The sequence below is a fragment of the Brassica rapa genome, unplaced genomic scaffold (genome assembly GCF_000309985.2).
Source record: "Brassica rapa cultivar Chiifu-401-42 unplaced genomic scaffold, CAAS_Brap_v3.01 Scaffold0916, whole genome shotgun sequence".
Taxonomy (NCBI): Eukaryota; Viridiplantae; Streptophyta; class Magnoliopsida; order Brassicales; family Brassicaceae; genus Brassica; species Brassica rapa.
Genome location: NW_022610852.1, coordinates 40,549 through 45,927, shown reverse-complemented (window position 1 = coordinate 45,927; position 5,379 = coordinate 40,549). Strand labels below are relative to the sequence as shown.

The 5,379-nt window shown below is 49.2% G+C and overlaps 2 non-coding genes across 2 annotated transcripts; one reads left to right on the top strand and one right to left on the bottom strand.

Moving 5' to 3' along the window:
* The first annotated feature begins 254 nt into the window (after positions 1-254).
* On the top strand, positions 255-360 carry LOC117131425. Its single transcript, XR_004454613.1, has one exon. It is a non-coding gene; the product is annotated as a small nucleolar RNA R71 (small nucleolar RNA).
* A 3,351-nt stretch (positions 361-3,711) lies between these two features.
* LOC117131424 lies at positions 3,712-3,867 on the bottom strand. The gene has a single exon (XR_004454612.1). It is a non-coding gene; the product is annotated as a 5.8S ribosomal RNA (ribosomal RNA).
* Between the last annotated feature and the right edge of the window lie 1,512 nt (positions 3,868-5,379).

Sequence of the window (5,379 nt, the reverse complement as noted above, 5' to 3'; positions counted from 1 at the left end):
TTTGGCCCACGTGGGCTGTCTGTTCAGTACACACAGGACGTCCGTGGGTGTCCGCCAGAACACACAGGACGTCCGTGGCTGTCCGTGTGTGTCCGTGTGCACACACAGGACGTCTGTGGCTGTCCATCAGTACACATATCAGCACGCTGGTCCTTGGACTCAGCACTCTGGTCCTCGGACTCAGCATGCTGGCCCTTCCCGTGGACTGTTCGGGTGATTTTGGCCCTCGTGGTGTTAGCAACTGCACTTCGTTGAATCCGTGGTGTGGACAGCCTCTTTGGAAGAACCTAAATCTAATCCACGCATCTTTGAAGGACTCTCCCACCTCCTGCGAGAATGTGGAAATTTTGTTTCGAATTTCTTCAGTGCGCGCCTCATCGAAGAAGTTTCGTAAGAAAGCATTCTTGATGTCGGCCCAGGATGTTAAGGATCCTGTGGGTAGCTGCCTAAGCCAGTGCATCGCTTCTCCATTCAGCGTGTATCTGAAGAGCTTGCACAACAGGTAATCTTCGGGGACTCCTTCAATCCGAATAGCAGCGATTAAATCCTCGAACCGTTCTAGATGGTCCATAGGATGCTCGTGCAGTAACCCAGAGTTGGGTATCTGCGACACGAGAGTGTAGTATTGAGGCTTCTGCTCGAAATTCTGCTTCTGGATCTCCGGAAGTCGAATAGCTGATCTGTTGGAATAGTACTCATCTGGGCGATTGTAGTCGGCCAGTGGTTTCGATCGAGCGTCCTTGTCTACAGGTTGAGAAGATCCTGTAGCATCAGCATCAGGGATTACAGACCCCTGTGCGTCTATTTTCTGACCTGTTGCATTATGCAGAATAATAACGTTTACCATTTTTGACGACATGGTATCGATCGACGTACACGATGTAATATCGATCATTGTCGAACGATTAGGATCGATCGACGATGGAGGTCTGGTGTCGGTCGACGGTTGGTTGTGAGTATCGATCGACGACGAAGTTGTTGCATCGAGCGATGTGGAACGTTGACCTCTATGGATGGTGCGTTCCAAATGAGCAGGATCGTCTGAGAACAGCAAGTCTTTCTCCTTGTTGCTTCTGGTACCGCTAGGCATGCACCTGAAAAGACAAGAAAAATATTATGTTAGAAAGGGGGTAGAGAAGAGAATAAGAATCAATAAAACTAAATCTAATGGCGATCAAACCTCCCCGGCAACGGCGCCAAATTTGATACCACTCAAATTACCGTAAGGAGTGTTACTCTCATCAAAAGAGGTTCAGATGTAGTACTTAGGGATCGAATCCACAAGGAGCTAGGGAACAATTAAATCTAGTGTTTATTAATTCTAAGAGTTGTAAATGTTTAAATGAAATAGCAGTAGTAACAAGAGAAGAAAATAGTAAATGTAACTTGGTTGGAAATGATATTAGACGCACGGCCACTATTCAGGTGTTGGAGATTATAATATGTATAGATGCCTATTGGCTGCATGCATGATATGTTAGACCTCAACCGCTTAACTCAGTGATCAGCTGTCGCATGTTTCACTGGTTAATAAACTAGATCTCGTGTCTCAACGGTTAGTATGTTGACAACGAAAGAGTCTCGATCGATGGTCCTTGTGTACATTGATCGATATTAATCTTCATTTGTCGAGGCATCTCATGGTGTCGATCGATAGCACTGGATGTGCATCGATCGATTGTTCTTCCTCTCGTCGACCTCTACATGGTCAGCTCAGATGAAATGTCTTTTAAGCTCCAAAATGCTCCAAAGTCATAGCTTTACTCCGAAATGCACCTGAACCTGAAAACATACCTAGAAGAGTAGAAAACATAGATATATATATATATATAGTAAAACACCTATATACCATGGATGAAAACGGGTCCAATCCAAGGTATATCACTCTTCCAGCCGCTGGACCCTACCTCCGGCTGAGCCGTTTCCAGGGTGGGCAGGCTGTTAAACAGAAAAGATAACTCTTTCTGGAATCCTGCCAATGTCTCCGGACTTCCTAACGTAGCGGTCAACCCCCACGTCCCGGTTCCAGAATTTTAACCAGATCCCCTTTCGAAGTTCGGGCATAAGCGCTATCAGACGGGTTTCCCCCGACTCTTAGGATTGACTAACCCATGTGCAAGTGCCGTTCACATGGAACCTTTCCCCTCTTCGGCCTTCAAAGTTCTCATTTGAATATTTGCTACTATCACCAAGATCTGCACCGACGGCCGCTCCGCCCGGTCTCACGCCCTAGGTTTTGCAGCGATCGCTGCACCCTTCTACTCATCGAGGCCTGGCTTTTGCCCCGACGGCCGGGTATAGGTCGCGCGCCTAAGAGCCATCCATTTTCGGGGCTAGTTGATTCGGCAGGTGAGTTGTTCATCCCGCATCGCCAGTTCTGCTTACCAAAAATGGCCCACTTGGAGCTCTCGATTCCGTGGGATGGCTCAACAAAGAAGCCACCCCGTCCTACCTATTTAAAGTTTGAGAATAGGTCGAGGACATTGCATCCCCGATGCCTCTAATCATTGGCTTTACCCGATAGAACTCGTTTCCGAGCTCCAGCTATCCTGAGGGAAACTTCAGAGGGAGCCAGCTACTTGATGGTTCGATTAGTCTTTCACCCCTATACCCAAGTGAGACGAACGATTTGCACGTCAGTATCTCTGCGGGCCTCCACCAGAGTTTCCTCTGGCTTCGCCCCGCTCAGGCATAGTTCACCATCTTTCGGGTCCCGACAGGCATGCTCACAATCTAACCCTTCTCAGAAGATCAAGGTCGGTTGGCTGTGCACCCGTGAGGGATCCAGCCAATCAGCTTCTTTGCACCTTACGGGTTTACTCACCCGTTGACTCGCACACATGTCAGACTCCTTGGTCCATGTTTCAAGATGGGTCTAATGGGGAGCCCACATGTCGACGCCCTGAGCACGCAGATGCCAAGGCACGCTGTGAGGCGCGTGCTGCAGACCACGATTAAGGCAGTGACGTCTCCGTGGGCGTAACAAAAGCCCGGGCTTAGGTCACCACCTTAATCTGCATTGGTCCATGGCCCGAATCGATTGGCGGACCGGATTGCTCTGCGCCGCATCCGAACGGGACGAATCGCCGGCCCCCATCCGCTTCCCTCCCGACAATTTCAAGCATTCTTTGACTCTCTTTTCAAAGTCCTTTTCATCTTTACCTCGTGGTACTTGTTTGCTATCGGTCTCTCGCCCACATTTAGCCTTGGACGGAATTTACCGCTCGATTGGGGCTGCATTCCCAAACAACCCGACTCGTAGATAGTGCCTCGTGGTGCGATAGGGTCTGGGCACGACGGGGATCTCACCCTCTCTGGCGCCCCTTTCCAGGGAACTTGGGCCTGACCCGCCGCTGAGGACGCTTCTCCAGACTACAATTCGAACACCAAAAACGTCTGACTTTCAAGATGGTCTATTCCCGGTTCGCTCGCCGTTACTAAGGAAATCCTTGTTAGTTTCTTTTCCTCCGCTTATTGATATGCTTAAACTCAGTGGGTGATCCCGCCTGACCTGGGGTCGCGTTGAGGACTCTGGGTCATCAAGAGCTTTTGGACAAGAACGTCTGACTATATGACGAGAATTGAATTCATCACCGCATGTCAAGATGCTCCTGGCATCCTTAGCTCGGATTTTTGCCAACCACGTGCGGTAACACACGGGAGATCAGCTTCCGTCCCCTATCCTCGAGAGGATGGGGGGATGAAGATTTGTGACACCCAGGCAGACGTGCCCTCGGCTAGAAGGGTTGGGGCGCAACTTGCATTCAAAGACTCGATGGTTCACGGGATTCTGCAATTCACACCAAGTATCGCATTTTGCTACGTTCTTCATCGATGCGAGAGCCGAGATATCCATTGTCGAGAGTCGTTTTAGACTTTACATTGCAGCATTACTTCCGAACAAACACCATCTCCGGGTTGGCGAAAGCAGGCTGTTTAGTTACATATTCCTTGACACTTTCATGCCGGGCTTTGGTGATATCCGGAAGCTACGCGTACGATCCAACAAAAACTGAAGTCTTGGGCATGGATGAACGCATAACCACGGAATCGGCAGGCACAGTAAGAAACCGGCCCACCGAGAGTGATGTTTCATCGTTCTCAGGTCATTATGTTTCCAGGGTACGACAATGATCCTTATGGAGGTTCACATACGGAAACCTTGTTACGACTTCTTCTTCTTCTAAATGATAAGGTTTAGTGGACTTCTCGCAACGTCGCAGACAGCAAACCACCTGTCACGCCCCTAATCCTGGATAGGATTGTCGGGACGGCCATGGTTCGAGGGAAACGTACCAGCAGGTCTGAAGACCTTAAAGGCTAGCGTTCCATGGCCAAGATAGAAGGTTAAGGACGGCAGGATGCTGAGACTTAACCTTATAAGAAAAAGAAGCCAGCTAGGATAAGCTGTACAGAAGCTGGGCGATGCTTACAAGAAGCTCGATCAGCTAGACGTAGCTCAATCAAGCCCAGCCTAGCTCGTTCCAAGTTAAATCAGCTCAACTAGCTGGACTACTAGCTCACTCAGCTGAGGCAGCTGGGAGTCAGCTCATCTCAGCTCGACGGACTGTTCGAGTTTTAGGCCGATGGTCCGGGTCCGGGTCAGTGGCGGGCCATGAGGTCCGGCCATGTAGTCCATGAGTCGCTGGGCTCTTGTGGGCAGGCCGTGGGCTTCGTTACCAGGTCTTGGCTTGGGTTGGACGTGCCTATAAGGTCTTGAACCTTCTATTTCTGAACAGGTACGATCTGGACCGTTGATTGTAATCGATGGCCAACTTCTGTCCCAAAAGATGCTTCGAAGGGATGTGACTCTTCGCACATGACCTTTGGTTCTTTATATAAAGGGGAGGACTTCCAGGGATTATGAATTCATTTTTATTCAGTCTCATTCTGTCTGAGACAAAGGACACACGTCCTAAACAAAGGGATCCCCCAATGAGAAACGAGGATCCAAGCCGGAAGGGCAGAATCCGGGATCAAAACCATAAGGGCACTATCCGGTTCATGGTGAGTATGGCTTCTAGCCGTGGCTTTTATAAGTCACTAAGGCCAATAGGAAGACCTATTCCTGGACGGAAATAGGCGCCAAGGACCAAGGGTGGTTAGCCGAGAGACCGACTAACCAATTGGTAATGGCTATAGCGGCTGTGAGAGGTTCTATCTCTGTCTCTTTATATTATTATGTCTATATGATTTATATATGGAACGTGATAGTTAACCATATTACCACGTCATAGACCATGGGGTCATGGTTGGTTACGTTGATTGCTAACCATAGCGGATAGGTTGGATCAAAAGGGTACTAGTCGCCAAAGGTTGCGTGTTGCCAAGGGTCATGAGTTACCAAAGGTTGTGAGATACCAAAGGATGCTAGTAACC